This window comes from Mustela erminea, chromosome 15 (genome assembly GCF_009829155.1).
Source record: "Mustela erminea isolate mMusErm1 chromosome 15, mMusErm1.Pri, whole genome shotgun sequence".
Classification (NCBI taxonomy): Eukaryota; Metazoa; Chordata; class Mammalia; order Carnivora; family Mustelidae; genus Mustela; species Mustela erminea.
In genome coordinates, this window is record NC_045628.1 from 73,181,095 (window position 1) to 73,207,388 (window position 26,294).

Consider the following 26,294-nt stretch of genomic DNA (forward strand, 5'->3'; position numbering starts at 1 on the left):
TAATAGGTTGAAAGAATTAGTCTGGTTTTTTAAAAATTCAGCAAAGTCACAATTTTCATAATCTATGAAATGATCTGTAAACACTGAATGAACAAGGCTTGACAGGATGAAGGAAGAATTGGCTTTGTAGTGGGGTTTGCACCAGTGCTTACTCACTGTTTCCCCCATGTGGCCACTCTCCAAATAGCATTTGGCCAAACCTGTTCCAACTTGGCAGATTCAAGGGAGACTAAGACAGAAGGTTGGTCCCTTAATTTCGTAGCTTCTAAAACCCATCCTCTAATTTATGAGCAATATTCTAAATTGAGTATATCTTTACTATATATTAGGGTTAGGGTCAGTGTCAAGTTGCATATCTCAACTATGGACAGCTTTTTGTATGTCAATCTTACCTGCCTAAAGTGATTTTAGAAAATGAAATGAGAGACGGTATAGTCACCAAGTTATTGTCACTGAGCACATTACCTGTCCCAGGAAATAGGTAACTAAACATAATTACTGTTCCGTTTTAGCTGAGGACCAGGAGCTGGTCCTACAGGTACCTGGCAGGTAACATCCGTAGCCAGGTGCCCATCTCCCCCCAACCCCCACACCCAGCTCAGCACATCCTCTGCTCTGCTCAAGGGCAGCAAACAGATGGACCAGATGCAGGTGTGACTCTCTCCTGTTAGGCATGGCTTGCTTCCAGCAGGTAGAGAAGTGGGCCATCTCACATACACATGACCTGTTCTTTTGGTTCCTTGCTATCTGCCTCCCCTTTCTGTCGCCCTGGTCCTGAAGCTTTAGCTCCTGTGAGAACTTGGGTTTGGAGATTTCTGTTGACATTTCAAAGTGTAGATCTGTGTTGCCTTTGTTCCCTGTCCTTGGGTGGGAAAAGTCATTATATTCTGAAAGCAACAAAAGGAATATCAAGTGTGCTCACCTCAGACTTGAAAGCAATGGCAAACTACATACTTCAAATTCTACACAATCAGCTTTAGGGACTCATAGACACATGTAAAATGAAATCATGCTGAAAGAAATCTTTTTACCGAACTTTTGCCTTGCAGAAGACAGTTTAGGGACACAGCCCCTTGTCCACCCTCTCATTTCCAGTCTGGCCAATGCCCAGTCACACTGACACGTGAGGCCACACAAGGGGACAACTGTGACATCCTCCTGGAGCACTCTTGGACCATTGCCCCTTGGTCTGGCTAACCCTGAACAATCCCAGTCCTCCTGAGCATCCCCCAGAGTGACACAGCTGTGATCATCCTCCTGGAGCATTCTTGTGCCCCTGCCCCTGAGTCTGGCCAACACTGCACAACCCCAGTCCTCCTGAGTGTCCCCTTTTGTGGCATTTGTCACACAAGGCTGTCACTTGTTGTCTCTCGGTCTGTCCTTCCTGCTTGGAGTAGATGTCTTTCATGGATGCCTGGCTGGATAACAAGTGGATGAATGGTTTCGGGGTTTTTTGTCCTGGAACAGCAGGCATCCTTCAAAATCCTGATGGGCAGGGTGAGTCTCTGTCCTTCTGTGTATCCCCACCCTTGGTGGAACATAATGTCCAGGACAAGGATTTGGGAGTCCTCCCAGATGAAGTTTGTTCTATGAGAGTGGATTCCTTCTGAGATCATTATGGAACCACATTGCATGGCCGTTCCTGTAAGACAGAAAGCATGCTACTGTATTGTATTATCCTTGCACAATGTGGCTAACAAAGAAGAAACACACACTCACACTCACGAGTTCACACTTACACCTCTGTTTCTTTTTCTTTTTCTTTTTTTTTTTTAAAGAAAAGGGTGGAATTTAATCTTTATTTACAGGACACTGCAAGAGAGGAGAGTCCACATAGAAATAAGAAACCCACTGGCAGGAGGAGCTTCATACAGTTTTTACAGTTTGGAACTGGTCAAGTAGAGTTTTGTTGTAAAAAGTGCTACAATAACAAAACACATTTAAAAAGAGTTCTTAGTAGAGAAACAATAAGACAAACTTCTACCAAACAAAGCACACCACAAACAACTTTCTGCATCGGCTGTACAAGCTAAAAGTTAAAGGTCCCAGCAGTGCCATCCTGAACCTGGAACGTATAGCCTTCAGAGGTAGTTTCTGGCACAACATTCTGATCTTCCTCTTCCTCTACAGAGAAATACTTCTCAATCAAGTTTAATGAAGCTTTGTACACAGACTCATTTTCATGGTTTTGTAGAGCCTCGATTTTGTCCAAACCTCCACATTCTTCAATCATTATACTAAGTTTCTCGGTTTCACCTAGTTTCTCAGCAGCCTGAAAGATGTTGGAAATGGCATCCAGAATGACCAGAATAATTTTGGTATCCTTCGCAGTTAAGAGGTTCATCAATGGTTCTATTATGCCACAATGGACGAGGTATACAATCTGTTCAACTGTCCCACCACTTGTATAGTTGGTCACAGCCCAGACAGCTTCCTTTTGTGTCTTAAAGTCTGCCTTAGAGAGAACACCAACGAGGAAAGGGACTAATCCATGATTCACAACTTGCTGTATCTGGTCCTGGCGGCCAGCTGTGATGTTTGACATTGTCCACGTGGCTTCCTTCTGAATATTAGTTTTGGGTTTGTTAGCAGGCTGGGAAAGATAGCAAGCGCTCCTGCGTCTATTACAACCTGAGTCTGTTCATCTGTCCCAGTGACAATATTCCCTATGGCTCTTAGCGCAGGAGTCACAATGGGCAATTCAGTAGCTCCTAGAAGCTTCACAAGCTGCGGCACAACTCCTGTTTTCACGACCATTTCAATCCGTTCGTTTGGACCATCCGTCAGGTAGGAGATGGCCCAGCAGGTATCTGCCAAGACCTCTGGATCATCGTGATGCAGGAGACGAACTAAGGTAGGAAGAATCTGCTCAACGGCATCTAGCGGGGGTGCAGGGTTCTTGTTGCGACAAAGGTTTGAAAGTGTCCAAGTAAGGTTACGCAAGTAGCCACATGCTAATGATGACATATCAGGAACCGCGAGGAGAGCCAGAAGCGGATCAACCGCACCGTACTTGATAACCAAGTCTCGAAAAACAGAACCATCCCCTGCAATGTTTCCTAGAGCCCACACAGCCTGTTCGCTGATGTGGGCGTGGGAAGATGCCAACAGGGAAATGAACGCTGGGATCGCGCCTCCATCGACCACAGCCTTGGTCTGTTCTGAGGTCCCGGAAGCAATGTTGGTGAGAGCCCAAGCGGATTCAAACTGAATGGGACTACAATCAGTTCTGCCCAAGAAGGACACAAATTTTGGAATCAAACCAGCCCGGATTATGTTGTCTATGGGGGGCTGCTTTTCCCGAGAAAGCAGTTTCCTAGCAGCTTGAGTAGCCTGGAGCTGGCTTTCCAAATTGTTGCTATTTATGCCCTTGACAATGTCATCAACTGACCAATTTACAGTGCCCTGGTTGTTGCGGTTTTCCTGCAGTGGAGAGGTAGCATCATCGGGAAACGAGCTTACGTTTCTCCTTTTCAGCATCTGGTCATCCTTCTTTGCTTTCCTCAGCTCCACATTAACTTCTATTCGACGCCGCCTCATTTCTGTACTGTCTTTCCCCTTGTTCTTGAATCTGTTAAGGTGGGCAGCTGGTGAATTAGCATTCTCGTTGGTGGACATGGTTATGAGACAAAGGGAGAAAGCTACACGGCCGGCTCAGGCTTCCACGGGAGGCGGTCCGGGACGCGCAGGCTGCAGGTCAGCTGCCCTCAAAACGTCCACCACGAATCACTCCAAAGACGGTGTCTACACCTCTGTTTCTGAGCATCACTACCATGTAAACTACAGTGAATTCCCTTTGGACTGCAGACATGTAGACGTGCAACTCAAGGTGTAAATAGAAGAGGATGGAGATGGCATTGTAGCTAAAAGGGTGGAAGTCCTTGCCTCTGGGGGTGAAGAAATTAGATTTTATCCAGAAGACATTACGTTATACTCAAAGAAGTGATATGATCCTAGGATCTTTGAGACCAGGGATGGGCACAGATTTTTCTGTGAAGTCTTCTGTAAAGATTTTCTGTTAGGTGTTGAAATCCATATAGTATCTCTGACAATGACTCCATTCTTGCATTGTGGCTTGAAAATATCCACAAACCATCCATAACTAATTTTCCAGCAATTACTGATTGACAGAATACAGGGGGAAGTCCCATTTGGCTCATGGATGGTAGTTTCCCACACCCCAGATTTGCAGCATGGTGGATAATGGGGGAGAGGGCTCTTCTTTTCCAATGGCAGAGTGGAAGTACACTGGGATCTAACCTGCCTAACACCAGCCCCTCCACTTAAAAGGGAAAAAAAAAGATGATAGTGAGATTGGCCAACAATAAAGGCCTCAAGAATTCCCCCACATTTCTCTGTAGGCCTCGAGTTTCCCATGAGATGTTTGTCTGTGATTGAATTCCATGTTGGGTATTGTTTGGCTGAGGATGTCTCCATTGCCTGGCAGATATATCTGGTGGGTTATATACCATGCAGATGGCCATCTTGTTCTGGCCAAGACCATGAGCACATTTAGGGTTCTCCTGAGTTAGCAGAGGATCTAGCATGTGCGGGCTTCAGGACAAGTCTGATTCAGCCCTTAGCAATGTTATGGAGCACCTGGCTTCCTAGACCCTCTGTGGCACTGGCACAGGCCTGGCCAAGGTCACTTCTGTAGTCACATTGGAAAAGCCCCTGGCTTGGATGGTCCACCCCATGCTTGGCTCTATGGGCTGAGACCCAAGGTTCCTCCCACTTCATTATCTGGGACCAGGTCACATGTTCATGGATGAGCCAACTCCTGGAGCCAGGGAATTGAGCTGTGTAGACTGCCACAGGTTGTTAGGATCTCTGTTGTAATGATTTTTCTAATGGTGGTGGTGGTAAGATCTTCTGGAATGTCTCTATTAATAAAATGAATATTAATTTCTAATAGTAAGTGGGTCCAAGGTGCTGGCTTAGCACCTAGCATCTCAGTCCCAGCACCTTGGTAATACTGTACTACTCTGCAGAGACAATGGCTGAGAATGAACAAAGTGGATGGAAACTGGTCTGGAGTGCACAAGGGAAGCATGTGCGGGTATGTGTAGGGGAGTGGGGATAATAGCTCTGGCCAAGCTGTATCTCCAATTTAACTAGGTTTGAGAAGGTGCAAGGAGTCTTTGGTATTTCACCACCCATCATTTTGCAGATGAAGAATATGCCTTTTTCATGGAGTATGGCAAGACTTGTTCCAAGTATTCTCTAGGTGGTATAGAAGTCAGGGAGGGCAGCATGCTCAATCTGCTAGGATATGTGTGAGAGGCTGAGTGCTCTCAAGAAGGTGTCTGGCTTTCGCAGGGCTCACTGTGAGCCTATACACAGGACTGACAAAGACAGTTCATGATTTTGTTCTGAGGATGGAAGAATGTGGTGCCCTGTGTAATCTTGGGAAGGGGGCAGACCTGGAGTCCACTGTAGAGTTACTTTGTGGGAGTGGTGGTGATCTGCAGCATCCACTTCATGAGATGTGTCTTTTATTGAGTTCTGGGTGTGGTTTCTGTGACTTTGTCCTAATGGCTGTGATTACCAAGGAGTGGGATTTTTTGGCTTCCCTGTAAGAGTTGGTCCACCAGGACTGGGGCAAGTCCTATTTTGCTGCTGAGAAGTGTGTCTCTAGTGGTTGGAGTGTGTATTACAAGCCTAGAGGTCAATGATGGGGTGGTTACAGTGGTCAGCAGGCTCTTGTTATTGATTTTTATGGGTGAATTTCAGCGGATGAGATGTTAGATGTTATGGTTAGGGATCCTCAATAAATGCTCATAAAGGGTGCTTTTTCTAAGTTTCATATTCAATATCTTTTTATTGCTTCTAAGACCCCTTCTTGTACTTGGTATTCCAATGAGCAGTCCATTACAACATTGCCTGCATTTTACCTGTGTGTTAATGAGAATTTGAGAAAGGAAAATGTTGTCAATGCTTCCACAAATTGTCCACTGGAACAGCCAAATAATAAATTCTTATTTTTTACATAAAATAGGAAGTATCCTGCTGTGATTCTTAGTTTAAACCAGGGGAGGGGTCCTCTTTTGGTAGTGGTAATGAGTACCATAGGCCTTCCTAGGGAACATTATCAGATTCTATTGGAAACTTGGTGTTTGTTATTGTGGAAGAATCACAAGTCAACCAATTATTTGTCTCCTGTTTCATTTTCCGTGAACAGTTACATGATATTTGGTTTCACACCTCTATCATTGTGAAATCATCCCAACCTTGGCACCAGCTTGCCCTCCTCTGCCAAAGGTATGTTTGGGCCAAGAAAAAATATGCTTCTGGGTGACTGGGAGACTCTAGGATCAGAATGCTGTCAGTAGGGAGTTACTGGGATCCTAAATTCCAAACCAGCTCCTGACACCCAGATGAAATACGTTACAGATTTAGAAATTTCAGAAAGAAACTTTGTGTCTATGATGATAACTGAACATCCCTAAACCTAACCTTAACCCTTAACTTTAATGCTGAAACCTAACATGACCTTAAAGCCCAAACTAGAACCCTGAATCCCAAACCTGAAATTGAATCCAAAGCCTGGAATCTGAACCTGAGCCCTGGAGTCAAGCCCTAAACCATGAACCTGAACCTTAAACCAGAGTTCTGAGTCATGAACCCTGAACCCAAATCCCAGTATGAATCCAAGCTCTAAATTTGACCTTGAACCTTATCCCAGATGCCCTGAGTCTTAAACCCTAAATCATAAACATAAAGCCCTAAGCTCTAACTATTCCCTTGCCCCTCACTCAAAGTCCTCATCCTGACCCTGATCTAGAACTCTGACTGAAACCTGAACCTGAATCCAAATTCAAACCCTTTACCACACTGTGTTTATGCATTCACCATTGATGGACATTTGCAGTTTCTACCTTTTGATTCTTGTGAACACTGTTTGGGTTGAGAGCTAGGGCTGGGGTTTTAGATTGGGGTCAGGGCCAGGCTTGAGAGCAAGTTGAAGTCAAAGTGTGGGTCTGCATCAGGGCCAGGGTCATGTTTGGGGCCACTGTTTGGGTCAGGAATTGTTGACATTCCATATTGTTTCCAACTCATTGTTCCTTAGCTATTTTTGGAGAAGTTGGGGGATATTGGGCTCCATGCAGCTTGAATTTCCAGAATGAAACGGCTTCAGCTAGACCCCGGGAGGGAGCAGGTGCTTCCACTAAAGGGTGAGCTCCCCTAGTCCTGCACTACCTCCACCCCCTGCAGAGGGTGCAGGACCCCAGCTCCTGCCCTGAGCCTGGTCTGAGCAACTGCAGCTGGGACAGGAGATGGGCCTCCTCAGGACCCATGGTGGAGGCATCTGGAGTATGTGGGGCCCCTCCCATGCTGACAGGACAAGCTGGGGAGCATGTGGGTCCACATCCACATGGACAGGACCTGCTATGGAGGACGTGGGGCCGCATCCACACTGAGAGCAGTCCAGTGCCCTCAGGACCAGCCACTGGAGGAGAAGGTGAGGAGAAGCCACCTGAGCAGGGACTGGTGATGGGGTGTGTGGTGTCAGGACCCCACAGAGGAAGGGAACATTGTATAGACACTGGAAATTCCATGATTTTGTGTGTGATGACGTGGTCTCCTGCGGTGCTGAGTATGGGGCTGTGGGGTCTCCCCTTTCTGGTCTCAGATGCTCCTCAGGTCCCACAGCTCTGTTTGTGCATATTCAGTTCCTGGAGCTCCTCAGACAGTCTACGTTGGGGGACAATGCCCGCCTCAGTGCTTTTGCTCCTCCCGCCTTGGTCCTGCAGGGTCCTTCCCGTGTCCACACCCACTTCAGGGTTGGTCTGGTGTCTAGAAGTTCACGAGTGACAGTGCGGACTCCCTAGTTGGCTTTGGGGAGAGTAGGTATTTTCTCAGTGTCAATTCTTGCCTGAGCACAGAGTTTCTTCCCATCTCCATGTGTTTCCCTTCCTGTCATCAGTGTCTCACGGCTGTCAGAGGACAGGCCTGTCACCTTCTTGGTTCAGGGGACTTCTAGGTATCTTGTTCTTTTGGATGCAGTAATAAATGAGATCATTCTCCGTAGTCTCTTTCTGTTGGTTCCTTGGGAACACATAGAAATGCTATTGATTTGTGTATATTGATTTTGTTCCTTGCAAGTTTCTTAAATTTATTAGTTCTGTTCACCTTAAACTCTGCCAGCTATTTGGCCAGCAAAGTGGGTTTATTTGGGAAGAGAAGAGAATGGTGACCTGGGATGAGCAAGCTATGGGCACATCACAGGCAAGTGCAAGAAACAAAGGAGAGGAACATTATTTCATGGAGAAGGAGGAAGAAGTTGGGAGGGTTGCTTAGAAGGAAAGTTCACTGGAGAAAGGCAGGGGTTCGAGGTGATGAAGGATTCTTACCAGCCGAGCTGTGGGGATGGTGGATCTCTTGTATGAGATGAACTCTCAGGCTTCCCGTGTGGGGCCTGGAATGGATGAGTCTCTCCTGTGGTGGATTGTAGTGTGGAGTCTGTAATGGGCATTGAGAGGCAGATGCCCCCTTCCAGTCTCCCCTTCTGGCATCCCCAGTCCACTTTACTGAGACTTCCCTTTATGCTTTTTCACAGTTCTAACCAGGTTGTGGTGCAATGTTGTGGAAAAGTGGAATTCCAAACCCCACTGCTTCTACTGCACCCAAGACACAGGGGCCCCCGATATAAACCTCCCATGAGTCTCTGGCTAACGTGTGGCCTCTTCCAAGGGCAAGGGGCCTCTCCATGGTGGGTGAACTGGATCTGGGAGGGCTTGGCCTCCATCCCAAAGTCTGATGTTCTCTCTGCTTCTGTGATGTGGTGCTGATGTGGATGTTTGGAAGAATCATTTACTCTGTGGTGATTTCAAATCTGCATTAACTTGTCACAGCAGCACAAATATGCTTTATCTCCACACTCAGACTCCTAGCTGTCATTTCTTTACCACGTTTGCCACTTCACATGGGCTACTTCAGCGCATTTTACCCCAAAGCAGGACACTATCCTGTGGAAACACCATGTAACCCCAAGTGAGGAAATTGTGATGGTTCCCACATTTGAACCCAGAGCACAGCCATTTCAGCTGTCACCACCTGACTGATGGTCTGAAATGTCTTCTCCATTCAGATCCAGTTCTCTTCCTCTGGAACTTTTTCTAGGACTTTACCTTCTTTGGGTAACCTTGATGGATTTAAGCAGCACAGACAGTTCCAATCTGAGTGGTATTTCTATATGGCTTATGTCACTGGGGCTGTTTTTAGTGTCCATCTACCTTGTGACATGCATTGTCCTTCATTCACTTTTTCATGGTGACTGAACATAAGAACGTTGACCCCTTAAAACATTTCAGGTACACAGTTGTCTGGCCTTAGCTGAGTTATACATTATTGTACGTCATTCTCCAGATCTTTTTCATTCTCTCTGATGGAGACTGTATGCATGAGATGCCAATTCCCCATTGCCCTTTCCCCTCAGTCCCTGAAACCACATCCAGCTTTTTGTCCCACACACCTCTTCCAAGTGGACTAATAGAGTGTCTGTCCTTCTGTGACTGGCTGATTTCAGTCAGCATAATGACTTCCAGGTTCAATCTGTGTTGTAGCCTATGTCAGAACTCCCTCTATTTTTAAGGCTGAATCGTGTTCCATCATGTATAAACCACATTTTTTTTTTCTATCCATTTATCTGTCAGTGGACACTTGAGTTAGTTCCACCTTTTGGCTGTTGTGAGAAACGCTGCTCTGAATAAGATACTTCTACTTTCAGTTTTGAGGGGCATATAGGCTGCAGTGGAGTTCTGTGTTTAATATTTTTAGGCAACAATATATGAACTATTTTACTTCATTCCTTCATAGGGCAGAACAAGATTGCCATTTATGGATCTACCTCATTTTGTTTATCCTTTTCTTTTTGGGGGTGTTTAAATTTGTTTTCAAAAGTTTTTTTTTTTTTTTGGATGGACATTTGCATAGTTTCTAGTTTTTGCTTATTGTGAGCATGGCTGCTATGAATATTTCCAAACATTTTTGTTTGTTTTTTTGAAGCAGTGTTTTCAATTTTATGGATATGTATCTAGGAGTGCAATTTTTTTTTTTTTACCATATGGTGATTCTGCTTTGATCTATTTGGGTAAATGCCAAATTAATTTTAATACATAGACTGCACCGTTTTTCACAAGCGAGGTTTAAGGTTTTCAGTTTCTCAACATCCTTTTGTTATTTATACTTTTTAAAAAAAATTTCTTTTCAGTGTAACAGTATTCATTGTTTTTGCACCACACCCAGTGCTCCATGCAATATGTGCCCTCCCTAATACCCACCACCTGGTTCCCCCAACCTCCCACCCCCCAACCCTTCAAAACCCTCAGGTTATTTTTCAGAGTCCATAGTCTCTCATGGTTCACCTCCCCTTCCAATTTCCCTCAACTCCCTTCTCCTCTCCATCTCCCCATGTCCTCCATGTTATTTGTTATGCCCCAAAAATAAGTGAAACCATATGATAACTGACTCTCTCTGCTTATTTTTACTTTTCTTGATCTTAGTGATTCTACTTGTGTAAAAGGACAATCTAATTGGTTTAAATCTTCATTTCCATAAAGACTAATAATGTTTAACATCTATTCATGTATTGTTCACCATTTGTACGATTTCTCTGGAGAAGGGTCTATCCAAGTCCTTTGCCCATTTTAAAATTGGGGCTGTCTTTTTGTTGAGAAGTTGTAAATCTCTTTATATATTCAGGGCAACAGACTGTTATTAGATAAATAATGTACAAATATTTTCTTCCATTCTGGGGGCTGTCTTTTCACTTTCTGGATAGTATTTTCTGATGCACAAATATTTTTAGTTATTTTTTACATTTCTTTTTAAAGAGTGAGTGAGAGAGACTGTGGGAGTGGACAGGGACAGAGGGAGAAGGAAAGAAAATTTTAAGCAGGCCCCACACTTCATGTGGAGCGTGATGTGGGACTCAATCTCAATCTCAATCTCAATCTCATGACCCTGAGATCTGGGCGAAAATTAAGAGTCAGACAGCTAACCAACTGAGCCACCCAGGTGCCCAGGACAGATTTTTAATTTTGAGGCTATAATTTTATCTATTTTTTCTTTCCCTTCTTACGTTTATTTTTTCTTTCCCTTCCCTTTTTCTTTTCCCTTTTCTTTCCCTTTTAGATCTGATTTGGTGGCATATCTAAAAGCATTGTTAAATCCAAGATTATGAAGATTTATCCCCATTTGATTTTTCTAGAGTTTATAATTTTACTCTTACATTTAAGCCTTTAACTTATTTTGAGTTAATATTTATATGTGGTGTGAGGTAAGGGTCCAGTTCCATTCCTATATACATGGGTATCCAATTGTCTAGCACCCTTTGTTGAAAAGAGCATTCTGTCCCCCCAGCATAATGTTGTCCACCCTTGTCAAAATTCAGAGGACCATAGATGAAGGGGTTTATTTCTGGAATCTCAGTTAAATCCCACTGATCTTAAATTTTTTTTTATGTTATTTACTTAAAAATTTTAAAAATATAAATTCAATTAGTTAATATAGAATGTATTGTTTATATCAGGGTGTATGCATACCTTTATGACTCTATCACAATGTTTTATTTACTGTTGCTTTTCAAAAAAATTTTTTTTAAAAGATTTTATTTATTTATTTGACAGAGAGATCACAAGAGGCAGAGAGGTAGACAGAGGGATGGGGGGAAGCAGGCTCTCTGCTGAGCAGATGCAGGGCTGGAGCCCAGGACCGAGATCATGACCTGAGTCCAGGACCAAGATCATGACCTGAGCCGAACAAAGGCAGAGGCTTAACCCACTGAGCCACCAAGGTGCCCCTTGCTGTTGCTTTTTATTAAGATTTGAACTTTGGAAGTATGACCTGTCTCCTTTTTTTTTTTTTTCAACATGGTTTTGTCTATCTTGTGGTCCCTTGAAATTCCATATGACTGTTACAATTAGCTTGTGCATTTACTCCCAAAGGCCTTTGTGAAATTTCTTGGGAAAACATTGAATTTCCACGTTACATTGTGTACTATTGCCATCTTATCAATAGTATGTCTTTTCATCACCATGGGGTGTCCTCAGATTTATTTAGGTTTCCCTTACTTTCAGCAATGTTTTATAATTTTCAGTGTATAAGATTTGTACCTTGATTACATCTATTCCTAAGTATTTTGTCCATGTTGGTGTTCCCTAAAATGGAATTATTTTCTTAAATTCCTTTTTGGATGATTCAAAAATTGCTAGTGTATATAAATAAGAGAGATTTTTGTGATTGATATTTTTCCTGTAACTTTGTGGAATTAGGAAACTGGCTGTAATCACTTTTTGTTGATTCATTAGGAAGCTCTCTATATAAGATGATGCCATCTCTGGTCTCTGAGTAGACCTAGTTCTCTTTCTTTTCACATGTGGATTCCTTATTTCTTGCCTTATTATTCTAGGTAGAACTTGCAGTACAATACTGAGCAAGGAGTGAAAGCCAGCATGATGGACTTGTTTGTGATTTCAGAGTAGAGCTGTCAGTCCTCAAAATGGAGGATGATGTTTGATTATGGTTAGGGTGGGGTTAGGGTTAGGGGTTAAGGGTTAGTGTATCCCTGTCCTCTGCTGTACAGAGTCCATTCTTCTCTGGTAAGCAGAGTGATCTTTACAGAACATAACTTTTGAGCTTCTTTGTGACCCAGCTGCCTGTCCTCTCCAGCCTCACCTCTCTCACCATATCTCCCCACCCCTGTGGGCCTCCCAGGTGTGTGGTCAACCTACACGTGCCTCTGGCCTGAGTCCAAGCCTTTACATTCTCTCTGTCCTCTCCCCTTGCTTCATGTCTGGCTTGTTCCCCTGTTGGCTGGACCTGGATTTGCCCCCCAGCGACCTGACTCATGTCTGCTGGATGTGGCCTTGCCCCTATTTTAATGTAGTGCCCACTTTCCCTGTGTGAGTGATTTCCTAACCTTCCAGGTATGGGGAAAACACAGGGAAGTAGCCTTAGTGCCTGTGTGAAAAAATCAGTTTCAGGGCACGTGGGTGGCTCAGTCATTAAGCATCTGGCTTCAGCTCAGGTCATGATCCTGTGGTCCTGGGATTGAACCCCACCATGTCATGCTCCCTGCTGCAGGGAGCATGGCTCTCCCTCTCCCACTCCCCCTACTTGTGTTCCCTCTCTAGCTGTCTCTCTCTGTCAAATAAATAAATAAAACCTTAAAAAAAATCAGTCTCAGAGGAGCTCATCACACTTGCTGACCTGAGTCATGTCTGCTGGATGGGGGAGCGGCTATTCCAAGTCCCCTCAAAGAGACAAGACTTCCAACTTCTTGGGGCCAGGGAGAGGTAGACCTGGACCTGAAAGCTTACATTCTTGGATTCATGGCTAAGGTCTAAGCAAGCCCCCTCTTCTTCCAGTGGTCCTCTTTCCCCTTCCCTGCCCATGGGCTAGACCTGATTCTTGATCTGGGGGAGTTCAAGGGTGACCCCTCCGAGGAACACCAGTGGTTGACTGATGGACCTTGTCAGCAAGAGGTCCAGTAGCCTTCAAGGGAGGACCCTATAGGGAGTGGAGACAGCTATATAGGGGCCAGCAACAGCCCACTCAAAACAAAGTGGGACAGGAGACCAGCCCTGCTGATTCTATTCAGTCTGTAGGCCATAGAAAGGAGGGCTGTGCCCAAAGGTGCTCTACTCCTGGCAGATAAGGACAGAACCTACATGGGGTCAGCCAGGGGAGAATGCCTGAAGGGTTTGCCTGGGAGCTCAGCACATGGGCAGTGTTTCTGGCTCCAGCATGCTGACTGTGGGGTTGGTTTCCCACCTTTGAAGCCTCAGGCTCCCTTTTGTATGATGGGGTGCTGATGGCCCCCATCTCTGGGAGTAGAAATTAGGGAGGCCCTATGCAGTGACTTGCTCAGGACAGGCTGGGACGGTGGCTGTTGCTTAAAGAAGCGAAGGGCCTGCCCCCTTGAAGAAGCACACATTCATGGCCCCCAGCTCTGGGGTCTTGGTGCCAGCCTCTGACAGTGACCCTCCTCCCGCCTTGTCCCTTGTCCTTGTAGATTGGTGGTCTTCCTGGAGCTGTTCCTGCAGAGAGCAGAGAAGCCCATCATGGTGGGACACAGGGTCACCTACTAGGTCTTCACCAACCAGTGGGCTGCCTGGTCTGTGTTCCCTGCCCCCCTGAGCTGGCTAGAGAGTTGTGGGATGTGTCTATGCAGTGCATGGCAATGGTCAGCCACTTATATGTGCAGGGCTTCCTCCATGAGATGGACAACCTTGTGTGTGTGGATGTGGACATGAAATTCTGGGATTATGTGGGCATGGAGATCCTGTCCCCCCTCTTTGGCACCCTGCACCCCAGTTTCTACCAGGTAGCCCTTGAAGAGACTTCAAGAGACTTCAGCTACCAGCACTGGCCACAGTTCTAGGCCCACATCCCTGGGGACCAGGGTGAGGTTTACTACATGGAGGCCTTTTTGGGGGAGCTGGTGGTGGATGTTAACTGACTGACCTTGGCCTGTCACCAGGTGATGAGGGTCGACCTGGCCAATGTGGCATGATGTGAGCCACTTGAATATGTATCTGCTGGACCACAAGCCCACCAAGGTGCTATCCCTGGAGTACCTGTGGGACCTGCAGCGACTGGGCTGCCCTCCCCATGCCCCACCCACCTCCTATGCTCTCCACCCCCCATCGTGAAGAAGCTGAGATTTGGGCCATGCCCAAGAATGATCAGGATGTCCAGAACTCATGAGGGGCTGTCCCAGGAGGACCTGTGGGACCCAAAGCTGCTGGTCTGTCCCCTGGAGGACCTGTTGGACCCATAGCACTGGGCTGCCCTCCCCCCACTTCATGAAGAAGCTGAGATTTGTTGTGCTCAAGAATCAACAGGACATACAGGACTCACGAGAGGCTGTTCCCAGAGGACCTGTGGGGCCCACAGCTCCTAGGCTGTTATCTGGAGGACCTGTGGGACCCATGGCGACTGGTCTGTTCTACCCCCACCTTCATGGAGAAGCTGATATTTGTGACAGTACCCAAGAATCGCCAGGACATCCAGAACTCATGGGGGGCTATCCCCATCTCCATCAGGGGATGCTGTCCTGAACAGAGTTGTCAGGTCATGTTCTTACTTCTGTCCCCTCAAGACAGACCATGGAGCCCACCACTATCCACATGGGCATGTCCAGGGCCCCCAGCTGTATCTGTCCACAGGAGGCCTACCTGGGGACACACAGTCCTCTCTTTGTGGTCACTACATTTTGATAGCTTCTGGGTCATTTGTAGCAGTGAACAGGCCCAGTTTTATGTCACATGTTTTTCTGTGTCAATGCTGAGCAACCATCTTAAAAAAGAACAGTTGAGGGAAAAGGTTTTCTTCCTGGTTCTAGACAGACACTGCCTGGTAGGGCTGGGAGTGGTCCTGCTGATCTGTGGAGGCAGAATGGACTCTGGTTGGGTCTTTCTCCCAGTCCCTGCACCTTGCCACCACCATAGGGCTTCAGGGTCAAGGGTGCACTGAGCCACCTTTCAGACATCCAGACCCCTGACTGCCAGAGGTCTTGACCATGGCCACTAGCTCAGCCTCCAAGAGCATGGAGCCCTCTGGGTTATGTACGGTTTCTGTCTTGGTTTTATTTTTTATTTTTTACTTTAATTTAATGTAATTTAATTTTAAAAATTTAAATTCATTAGCCAACATCAGTATATCAGTAGATTTTTAAAAATTTTTTAAATTTTTTATAAACATATAATATATTTTTATCCCCAGGGGTACAGGTCTGTGAATCGCCAGGTTTATACACTTCACAGCACTCACCATAGCACATACCCTCTCCAATGTCTATAACCCCACCCCCCTTCTCCCAACCCCCCTCTCCCCAGCAACCCTCAGTTTGTTTTGTGAGATTAAGAGTCACTTATGGTTTGTCTCCCTCCCAATCCCATCTTGTTTCATTTATTCTTCTCCTACCCCCTTAACCCTCCATGTTGCATCTCCACTTCCTCATATCAGGGAGAGCATATGATAGTTGTCTTTCTCTGATTGACTTATTTTGCTAAGCATGATACCCTCTAGTTCCATCCACATCATCGCAAATGGCAAGATTTCATTTCTTTTGATGGCTGCATAGTATTCCATTGTGTATATATACCACATCTTCTTTATCCATTCATCTGTTGATGGACATCTAGGTTCTTTCCATAGTTTGGTTATTGTAGACATTGCTGCTATAAACATTCAGGTGCATGTGCCCCTTTGGATCACTACGTTTTTATCTTTAGGGTAAATACTCAGTAGTGCAATTGCTGGGTCATAGGGTAGTTCTATTTTCAACATTTTGAGGAACCTCCATGCTGTTTTCCAGAGTGGTTGCACCAGCTTGCATTCCCACCAACAGTGTAGGACGGTTCCCCTTTCTCCATATCCTTGCCAGCATCTGTCATTTCCTGACTTGTTAATTTTAGCCATTCTGACTGCTGTGAGGTGATATCTCATTATAGTTTTGATTTTAATGTAGTGTTCAGTGATTCAGTGATTGCCTGTAACATCCAGTGCTCATCACACGTGCCCTCTTTAATACCTGTCATTCAGCTACTCCATCCCCCCAACCCCCTCCCTTCTATAACCCTATTTGTTTCCTGGAGTCCAGAGTCTCTCATGGTTTGTCTCCCTCTCTGATTTCTTCCCATTCGGTTTTCCCTCCTTCCCCTGTGGTCCTCTGCTCTATTACTTATGTTCCATGTATGAGTGAAACCATATAATAATTGTCTTTCTCTGCTTGACTTATTTCACTCAGCACAATACCCTCCAGTTCCATCCTTGTCAAGGTGAATGGTGGGTATTCATCCTTTCTGGTTGATTATTAATATTACATTGTATCTATGGACCACATTTTCTTTATCTGTTCATCTGTTGAGGGACATCTAGGCCTTTCCCACAATTTGGCTATTGTGGACATTGCTGCTATGAACATTGGGGTGCAGGTAGCCCTTCTTTTCACTACATCTATATCCATCTATATCATTGCTGTAAATACCCAGGAGTGCAATTGCTGGGTTGTAGCATAGCTCTTCAACTTATTGAGGAACCTCCATACTATTTTCCAGAGTGACTGTACCAGCTTGCATTCCCATCAAGAGGGTAAGAAGGTTCTCTTCTCCACAACCTTGCCAACACTTGTTTCCTGTCTGGTTAATTTTAACCACTCAAACTGGTATAAGGTGGCATCTCATTATAGTTTTGATTTTTATTTCCCTAATTTCGAGGGATGTTGAGCACTTTTTTATGTGTTTCTTGGCCATTTGGATGTCTTCTTTGGAGAAATGTCTGTTCATGTCTTTGGTCTATTTCTTGATTGAATTTTTTGTTCTGTGGGTGTTGAGTTTGATAAGTTCTTTCTAGATTTTGGATACTAGCCCTTTATTTGATATGTCATTTGAAAATATCTTCTCTCATTCTGTTTATTGTCTTTTGGTTTTGTTGACTGTTTCTTTGCTGTGCTAAAGTTTCTATCTTGATGAAATCCCAACAGTTCATTTTTGCTTTTGTATCCCTTGCCTTTGGAGACATGTCTAGCAAGAAGTTGCTGTGGCTGAGGTCAAAGAGGTTGCTGCCTCTGTTCTCCTCAAGGATTTGGATGAATTCCTGTCTCACATTGAGGTCTTTCATCCATTTGGAGTCTAATTTTTGTGTATCTTATAAGGAAATGGTCCAGTTTCATTCTTCTGTATGTGGCCGTCCCATGTTCCCAGCAGCATTTATTGAAGACACTTTGTTTTTCCATTGGATAGTCTTTCCTGCTTTGAAGAAGATTAGTTGACCCTAGAGTTGAGGGTCCATTTCTGGTTTCTCTATTCTGTTCCACTGATCTGTGGGTCTGTTTTTATTCCAGTACCATACTGTCTTGATGATTACAGCTTTGTAATAGAACTTGAAGTCTGCAGTTGGGTTGCCACCAGCTTTGGTTTTCTTTTTCAACATCCGTTTGGCTATTCAGGGTCTTTTCTGCTTCCATACAAATTTTGGGATTATTTATTCCAGTTCTGTGAAAAATGTGGATGGTATTTTGGTAGGGATTGCATGGACTCTTTGGCTTGTTCTAGGAAGCATAGATATTTTGGCAATATTTGTTCTTCCAATCCATGAGCCTGGAATGTTTTTCCACTTCATTGTGTCTTCCTCCATTTTTTTCATGACTATTATATATTTTTCTGAGTACAGGTCCTTCGTCTCATTGGTTAGATGGATTCCTAAGAATCTTATGGTTTTGGGTGCAATTCTACATGGGATGGACTCCTTAATCTCCTTAACTTCTCTTTTGTCACATTGTTGCTATGACAACAGCAACATTTGTTGCACAAATGCAAGTGATTTCTGTGCGTTGATTTTATATCCTGCCACTTAACGGAATTTCTGGATGAATTCTAGCAATTTTAGGGTAGAATCTTTTGGTTTTTCTACAGAAAGTATAACATTGTCTACAAAGAGTGATAGTTTGACTTCTTTGCCAATTTGGATGCCTTTTGTTTCTTTTTGTTGTCTGATCGCTGAGGATAGAAATTCTAGTGCTATGTTGAATAGTAGTGGTGATAGTGAACAGCTTTGCCTTGTTCCTGACCTTAGGGGGAAAGCTCTCAGTTTTTCCCCATTGAGAATGATATTCGCTGTGAGTTTTTCACAGATGACTTTTTGATATTGATGTATGTACCATTTATCCCTACAATGTGAGGAGTTTTGATCAAGAAAGGATGCTGTACTTTGTCAAATGCTTTTTCAGCATCCATTGAGAGTATCATATGGTTCTTGTTCTTTCTTTTATTAGTGTATTGTATCACATTGATTTGTGGACATTGAATCAAGCTTGCAGTCCAGGAATAAATCCCACTTGGTCAAGGAGAATAATCCTTTTAATGTACAGTTGGATCCTATTGGTTAGTATTTTGGTGATAATTTTTGCATCCATCTTTATCAGGGATATTGGTCTGTAATTCTCTGTCTCTGTCTCTCTCTCTCTCTTTTATAATTCTCCTTTTTGATGGGGTCTTTGTCCAGTTTTGGGATTTAGGTAATTCTGGCCTCATAAAATGAGTTTGGAAGTTTTCCTTCCATTTCTATTTTTTGGAACAGTTTCAGGAGAATACGTATTAATTCTTTAAATTTTTGGGTAGAAATCCCCTGGTAAGTTCTCTGGTCCTGGGCTCTTGTTTGTTGGGAGATTTTTGATGACTGCTTCCATCTCCTTAATGGTTATGGGTCTGTTCAGTTTTTTTTTTTTTTCTTCCACGTTCAGTTTTGGTAGTTTACATGTCTCTAGGAATGCATCCATTTCTTCCAGATTGTCAAATTTGCTGGCATATAGTTGCTCATAATATATTTTTATAATTGTTTGTATTTCTTTGGTGTTGGTTGTGATCTCTTTCATTCATGATTTTACTGATTTGGATCTTTTTTCTTTTGGAGAAGTCTGACCAGAGATTTTTCAATCTTATTAATTCTTTCAAAGAACCAGCACCTAGTTTCATTGATTTGTTCTATTATTCTTTTGGTTTCTATTTCATTCATTTCTGCCCTGATCTTTATTATTTTTATTTTTATTCTCCTGCTGGGTTTAGGCCTTTTTTTTTTTCTTTTTTTTTTTTTTTCTTTTGTCTGTTCTTTGTCCAGCTCCTTTAGGTGTAGGGTTAGGTTGTGTACTGGAGACCTTTCTTCTTTCTTGAGAAAGGCTTGTATTGCTATATACTTTTCTCTCAGGACTCTCTTTGCTGTGTCCCAAAGATTTTGAACAGTCATGTCTTCGTTTTCATGAATTTTAAAAATTCTTCTTAGTTTTCTGGTTGATCCATTCATTCTTTAGTAGGCTGCTCTTTAACTCCTTGTATTTGAGTTCTTTCCAACTTTCCTCTTGTGATTGAGTTCTAGTGTCAGAGCATTATAGTCTGAAGCAGGGAATGATCCCAATCTTTTCGTACAAACTGAGACCTTACTTATGACCCAGGATGTGATCTATTCTGGAGAATGTTCCATGTGTACTAGAGAAGAATGTGTATTCTGTTATTTTGGGATGGAATGAGCTAAAGAAATCTGTGATGTCCATCTGGAAAAGTGTGTTATTTAAATCCTTTATTTTGGGGTGCCTGGGTGGCTCGGTTGGTTAAGTGACTGCCTTTGGCTCAGGTCATGATCCTGGAGTCTTGGAATCAAGTTCCACATCAGGCTCCCACATCAGTAGGGAGTCTGCTTCTCCCTCTGACCCTCCCCCTTCTCATGCTCACACTCTTTCTTATTCTCTCTCTGTCTCTCTCAAAAAAAAAATAAATAAAAATATTAAAAAAATAAAGCCTTTATTTCCTTGTTGAAATCCATTCTGATACTCTGTGTCTTTTGATGGGACATTTTGCCCATTTACATTCAGGGTAACTATTGAGAGATATAAATTTAGTGCCATTGTATTTAGTGCCTTCCAGAAATTGGTCACTTTTCTGTTCCTAGAATTGATGTTCTTCTTCTTTTCATCTCCTGTTTAGTTTGTAGGTGTTCAGAATTGTTTGATAACTATCTAGTTGAACTCCTGGGATCCAATGATATTTAGGTCTCCTACTCCTCTGCCATCTTGTCCCGCCCCCTCACTCTGAATATTTCTGTTACCTAGAGTATTGCCTGGCATAATGGCACCTGATAGATATTTGTGAATGAATGAATAGCTCAAATGAGATATTCTGTGCTTTTGCTTATGCACCATTCTACTTCTGAGCTTTAGTTTATAAGTCTGTAACAACTATTTTTGTATGGAGTTCCTTAAAGGCCTTTAAAAATTTATGGGTTTATTCTTTTAACTTAGTTATGTTCCAAGTAGGTGATATTGCCAAGTAGATTAATTCCAACATAATGAGGTGTTGTGTGTATGTACATGTCTGTAAAACCACACAGTTGTGAATGAATAATGCTTGACCTCCAGCAAGTTAAAGGCTATATGAAAGCAAATTAAAGGCTACATGTAAATCACTGTTCAGTATAGATGTTACTGTATTATTTGTTGCTATATGATGGTGGTCAGATGGTTAGACCTCCTGTCATTGACTTTGGATGCTTATAGATGGCAGAGAACATAAAAATGGACCTGATCAATCACTCTACTCTTTAATGTGCTCAGCAGAAGAGTCTGTCTCTCTTTTTTAGCCTCATTCTGGCCTTATATCCCCTCTCCAAACACTGCCTACACAGGGAGAGACAGACAGACAGACAGCAATAGAAAGAGTCAGGACAGAAGCAAGGAGGCAAAGAAGAAGATTTAGGAAGAGGTAGGAGGAGCGTGACTGTGTGTGTGTAGTGAGAGAACAAGAGAAAAAGAACAATAAATGTCAGCAAAAAGTTTGAAAGAGGAAAAAGGAAGAAGAGTAGGAAAAAGATATTGCAATAAAGAGGAATGTCCTGTGGATAAAATGTTAAGACTGGTACATATTTGGGACTTAACCTCTGAAGACAACTCTAGAGAAGTTGTCTCACTGAGCCTCTTTTAATGGAGTGTGACTTACCTGCCCTTGAAGATGACCTTGTCACATAGCACTATGGCAGCTCCAGGTAACTGTACAAGGCCTGTTTGCTGACTGAATAAATGAATGGCAATAGAAATTCAGACGTGATTCACTTCCTTTAAAAATGTGTCATTTTAGAATCATAAATAATGTCCGACTGTTTTCTTATTGGCTGAAAAAGAACATGGCAGGACTCCAAGGATGGCTGAGCAAAGGGCAGGGCTAAGGCTGGAAAGAAACAGTTGTGAATCTAAGTTAAACTCAGCACCTGGTGGGTTTAGAGTTAGCCCCTATTCAGGACAAAAACTTGAGGCTTTTCTTTTTTTGAACAATAACATAAAAGAGGTGGAAATGAAAAATTCAAAGTAAGTGAGGAACCAAGATTTTTTTAAGGATTTTGTTTTTAAGTAATTTCTATACCCAACATGGGGCTCAAACTTACAACCCCAAGATCAAGAGTTGCATGCTCTGCCAACTAAGCCAGCCAGGTGCCCCAGAAACCAAGCATTTTTAAGGAAGAATATAAGCCACTGAAGAGTGGAAAACTAAGACAAAAGGTTTTGTTATTTACTGAACACAGAATGATACAGCCTTTGATCTCTAAGGCTACTGCCAGCTACATAAAAACAGGAAAGGTAAATCAATTAATATCCACTGGCTCAGTCTCTATGATGGCTACCACATGATCTGAGGTTTCCACCCTACTCCATCCAGTGACTCTTCAGTAATGTGTGTAAAACTTTTCCTTAAGATCCCTTTCTGGATCTTATACTTTTGGTGGACATGTCTGCACATTCTGACCTGGTCAAATAAAAATAAAGAAAAAGTAAGAAGTTTATATAAGCTTAGGTCCTGGATTGAAAATAAAGGAATTGAGAGGAAATTTATATAGAGAGCCACCAGAAACTTCATCTTCCCTCTCCAGCTTAGGTCACTTATGTAGTTTGAGCCTATGAGATTTTTCTATTAAAAATCTTCCAAACAAATGACTTTGGTGGGTTTGTAAAATACATCACATGTAAAAATACATCACTTCTAGATAAGTTTGAGAGAATCACTGATTCTCAGGAGGGAAGTTAGAAATTTCGACAAGTTTGTATGACAGTAGACATTAAAAATAAATGTCAAGATTTAGTAAGAGCTATCAAAATAAGCTCCTTATATTTATAATTATTTTAAGTGAGTTTTAAAATTAATTTACTTAGCTATGATGGATATAGAGAGGTTGAAGCCTGGGAGGAACTTATGGAGGGTAAAAAACAGGGGCCCCAGAAACTTATTTATACATTTATGGGACAGGTAGAAAAAGAGGAAACTCATAAACGTGTTAGAAGGAAGAGCTAGCAAAGTAGTGTAGAACAGGAGAGTGGTGTCCTTCATTCCAAGAGAGGAGTTTAAAGGAGGAAGTGGCCATCGGTGAGAAATTCTTCAGAGAAATGAAATAGTTAAAGAAAGGAAACTGTCAGTGGAGTTGTTATCATGAAGATCTCAAGGGGGGGGAGCCTCTGTGGAGTGGTGAAGGTAGAGGTATTCACTTGTTGAGAAGTCAAAACAGTGATGATAGAGAGTTTACCATGCTTTCTAAATGTTTAGCTATAAAGAGAAGGTGAGAATAGGCAGATGCTAAAGCAGGGTGTTGGATGGCAGGACTGTCTTCTTAGATATGAGAAATTGGAGCATTGTGAGCTGAGCAGAAAGGGCCAGCAGAGAAGCAAGGTTAATGGTACAGGGGAGGGAGTTTGTGGCTGATGGAGCAAGGTTTAAGGCAGATATCAATTTTGAGTCAAGGACCACCTGTTGTATCCTAGTTGTATCCTGTGAGTGGAATTAGATATGTTGTTGTGTCTTTACCCTAACAGCATTTTCCCCAAGAATATACCTAGTCATAAGTGTTTAACATGCCTGTGCATTTGTGTTTTCCAGGATAATGTAGGTGATAGTAGACCTATTAATCACTTAGGTAAAGAGGCTCGTTTATGATTTGTAGTTAATTAAAATGGTTGCTTGTTAATTATATCACTGTTTGTATTCCTAGATTTTGCTAACAAGAGGTCACCTAATTTTTGAGTTGTACTTATTGCTGTACTCTTATAATCTTCCACATCTTAGGAAAGCCTCATTGTCTGAGACTTCATTTCAGAATTCCAAAATAGAATAGGCCCGGTAAGCCTCCTGGAAGAAATGGATTTCTGAACATTGGTGACCTGTGCAATGTATTATCCCAGGGAAACTGAGAGTTAGAACTTTATTATCCTCTTACGATCCTTGAACTTTATGTAAACTTCTGGATTTTTAAGCCACATGGACCTTCAGTAAGTGGTTTAATCCACATTATAGATATTCCCAGAAATGGGACAGGACATCAATTTATGTGGTATGATCTTAAGAAAACTCAGTTATAGAGAATAGAAGAGATTTAAAGGTATTTGTCTAAGGTGTTATAAGTAGTTGATGACTGACTACAACTATGGCACTAGACCCTGACTTTGACTCTCTATTTCTTTGCCCTGAAGGTGTATTGTCTGTAGCAGGAAAATATACAGTGTCCACTACAAAATCGTTACTGAATCAAATACCCTAGCACCATGAATTTAGAGAATCAGTAAACAGGTGAAAGTTTTATTGGTTCCCAGACAGTCCAGAAATACTTTCTTCTAGTATCTAAACTAGTTGTGAGTTTATAATTCAAAGTAGTTATGCTTGTTCAAGTCCTAGAGGTAAGTGGTTTCATCGTGAACTGGAGCTGGGCTATTCAGATGCCATAAGGCACCCATTCTTGGATCTGCAATTTTGTCATTTAGCCTTATTATTTTCTATATCTTTATTTGTAACTGATTTCTTCCATATGTGTCATGTAGACCGAAGACTATTCCAAAGACATACGTGAGTAATAGGTTTCAATCAGCTTACAGGGCTTTAAAAAGTATTCCTCAAGGACTTTGAGTTCTCCTACTACAAAGCCATTTAAAAGAATACTCTAATTGCATTTTTTATTACTGGCTCAGAAATAAACATTTTCTTTATTAAATATGTATCTTCCATCTTTCAGAAACACGATATCAGACAACTGACATATAAACAGATATATATAAGGATAAATCTTTGTAATCAGTCTTTCTTTTCCTTATTCAGGATATAAGAAAATACAAATATTTATCTACAATGCTTTGTTTCTTGAGTAAAATTGCCTAAGGCTGTTTGTTAAGTAGGACCATATGCCCGTTGATGCTACCTTGGAAAAATTAAAGAGAAATATGTCTTACATGTATTCCTTGTTAATTTTGGAAGATCCATTTCCTTCAGACCTCTCCTGGAGCATTTATAAAATGATGGGGAACGTGATTGATGACAATTTACCATTTTTCATTTTTATCATATGTGTTCTTTGAATCTTTGCTTTGCTTACAAACTGGAGTGAAGGATCATATTGGGTGAGATAAATTCTTGACAATGTAGCATAAGTATATATGTAGCAAATTACCCAATAATGACTTGATCTGGTACCAGAGTCCCCTTAAGAGACAAACATCAGGGTGATGGGCCTGCATTTGTGGACTCATGATACCCTATAGAGACTAGGTGGTTGGGGCTGCAGAGCTGTAGTGTATGGCGGGGTAGAGGGATGGTTTACTGCCACCTGGGAGCTAAAGCTCAGGTATGTGTAATCCCACTTAATTTCCCTCATCATCAAGGCCTCTTGCAGCAACTGCAGTGGGCATAAACTCTAATTTTGATTACAAATAAACCTTAAGAACAAAACAAAGTGATGTATGTAAGCTTACCTAGGTCTAACACAGATAAACCATGTACCCTCTTTTTGTATACTCATTTGAGACTCCATGTCAATTTTTTAGAGTATCTTTATTTCAAGACCAGACATTAGTAATACATAGAAACATGGTGAGAATGTGGATTGGATAATTTGCCCCCATTTTTTCCTACTGAGAGATGGCACAGTCTATGGCCTCTTATATTCTCAAGTCATGTTTACTTGCTGTTTGTATTGTCATGGGAAGTGGTTCAAAAACAGAGGTGGGTATTTTCATAACCATCCAGAAATACCAGGTTTAGAAAACAAGTGTAACCTAATACAAAAGACCTTACCCAATCCAAATAAAAGACTTATTTGCTAAAATCAAACATATTTCATACAGGTTTCTAGTCATATAACAGTACGGAATAAAAGTGTAGATCATTAACCCATTAGTATTCAGTTTTATACTATTTGTTGGCTCACAACTGACTAGTATAGAGCTTCAATTTTTCTGTGAAATATGCTGCCAACTTCCCATACCTGGCCTTGTGCTTTTCATGTCTGTTACTTAACAGTGAGAGTGTAGACATTCACAAACAGTTCCCAGATGCTTGATGCATGGGTCATGCCTGATGCTTTTCAAGAATGAGAGACACACATTTGTGCTAAGATTGAAATACTCTGGGCTCAGGGTCTATTGCTTATTTATGTTCCTGATGTTGTGAAATGTATTAGGAAACAAATCATTTGATGACCAAAGACTGGCAAAGGACATTTAATAAAATGTCAGCAAATAAAGAAAAGAAGCTGGGAAGTAACTCACTGTAGTGAAAAGACAAGATGGAGGAAAGTTTGAAACAATAAAGGAAAAGGACAGCCTACTTAATGGAGAGGAAAATTATTTATAGAATCCTAATGGAAAGATTTGACTGATGCAAAAAAATATTTCACTTGATCAAAACAAAATGGTTCTTTTAGTCACTATTAAGCAATAACAGGTAAATTACCAGAACTGCTGTGACATATGAACTCTAAGGTTCTTTCTTGGA

At 42.3% G+C, this 26,294-nt stretch overlaps 2 pseudogenes; one reads left to right on the forward strand and one right to left on the reverse strand.

Annotated features, from left to right (window-relative positions):
• Positions 1-1,780: 1,780 nt before the first annotated feature.
• Positions 1,781-3,741, reverse strand: LOC116574207 (annotated as a pseudogene).
• Positions 3,742-7,296: 3,555 nt separating this feature from the next.
• Positions 7,297-23,471, forward strand: LOC116574099 (annotated as a pseudogene).
• The last annotated feature ends 2,823 nt before the right edge of the window (positions 23,472-26,294 follow it).